The sequence below is a fragment of the Chrysochloris asiatica genome, unplaced genomic scaffold, assembly GCF_000296735.1.
Source record: "Chrysochloris asiatica unplaced genomic scaffold, ChrAsi1.0 scaffold00088, whole genome shotgun sequence".
Taxonomy (NCBI): Eukaryota; Metazoa; Chordata; class Mammalia; order Afrosoricida; family Chrysochloridae; genus Chrysochloris; species Chrysochloris asiatica.
In genome coordinates this window covers 1,254,249-1,255,920 of record NW_006408606.1, presented here as the reverse complement: position 1 = coordinate 1,255,920, position 1,672 = coordinate 1,254,249, and positions in this window count along the sequence as shown.

Sequence of the window (1,672 nt, the reverse complement as noted above, 5' to 3'; positions counted from 1 at the left end):
AGCCGTGAGCTAAGCCCTGCATCGTTCAGCAGACTACTGTGAACCCGGGTGGAGACTTGGTCGGCCAGCGGCGAGGCAGGACCTGGGGACTCATGGGCTCAGAGTCAGTGACACAGCCACAGAAGACTAGAGTGGAGACAGAGAAGATGACATGAAGAGATGGAGTGACTGGGGACTTGAGATCCAGAGAGGGAAAGGGGCTGTGTGCTGAGGACTGTGGGGTTGAGGTGGGGCAGGCTTGCAGGGTATATCCTTTAGTTGGGGGATGACACATGGACAGGATGGTAACCATGACAATGAAACAATGTGTGATAGAATGAATGTAAAACTAATGTTTTCCCATGTAAATTATCACACAATACATAATAAAACATTCATTAAAAAAAAAAAGAATACACCAAATGAGATGATTGACAGAGTGCTAGCAATTGACTCAAACAAAACAAATGTGTGGGGGATGGCAAAGGAGTGGGCAATTATTTTGTTGTGTATAGGATCACTGTGAATTGGAACTGAATTGAAGGCACCTAACAACTACAACAAAACTTATCAAAAGATTTAATAATTTCTATATGACGAACCTATTATCAGCCTGTTAACCATACTGTTGTTGCTTTTGTGTTGCTATGAGATTGAAGACTATATCACCAATTTTACATATCAGCAGGATCACACATCATGGACAGATTTTACTAGAGCTTCCAGAGTAAGCCAAATTTGGATGAAAGGCCTCCTTACAATCTACTTCAACAACAAATGATAGGTTTAACAACAGGATCAGTCTTAGAAGTAAAACAAAGTTCTCCTTGGATGATAGGGTGGCAAGACTTCAGTTCACTTATTTTGGTCACTTCAGAAAAGAACAATTACTAGGAAAGGGCATCATGGTTAATAAAGTAGGTGGTTAGTGAAAATGAAGGAAATCCATCAGAAGATGGATTGACAAAAGACTTAAACACCTCAATGTTTTGTGATTGTATTTTGTGTCATTTCTTGAATGTCATCCTCTATCAAAAATTACAAAATGAAGTTTCTTTTGTTTTCTTCTTTTTATTTTGCACTTAGTTCTTTAATGTTTTATATTTTATATATGTTCATGGTATATAACAGCAATATAACTTGTTCATTATTTTATTTAAAATGCAGATCAAGTTATTCTAACACTGATTATTGAATGTATTAAGTTTCCAAACTGAATTAACAATTTTTACATGTCACACTATATTCCATTTAAATTGTTGATGTGAAATTCTTAATTAAAGTGTAGTGACAGTTTATTTACATTAACCATTGATCCATTATCCACCAGGCTAACTGATCATAAGAGATCCATGCTTTGAGTTCCTACAGGTTATGGGGATGGTGTCTTACTCCTCTGGCTTTACAAGAGGGAAGGAGGAGAATCACCATAAGCACTAGCCCAAGGTTGATTTTTGTGAGGTTTTACTTTTGTGTACCTTTTTTCATCAATTCTAATAGTAATTGTCCCTCTCAAGGTACTTTCTGTATCTCTCTTGGGTTCCAAAATTTATTGCAATGACCACACAAAACTCACTGACCATACTCAAAATTGTGGGATTTATTAGGGAAGTAAAAAGGTGACAACACAGAATTAGAAATGTTCCTAGCATGGTTCTTCCAGTCAGGATAGTTTCTTCTAAGCCATTGCCGT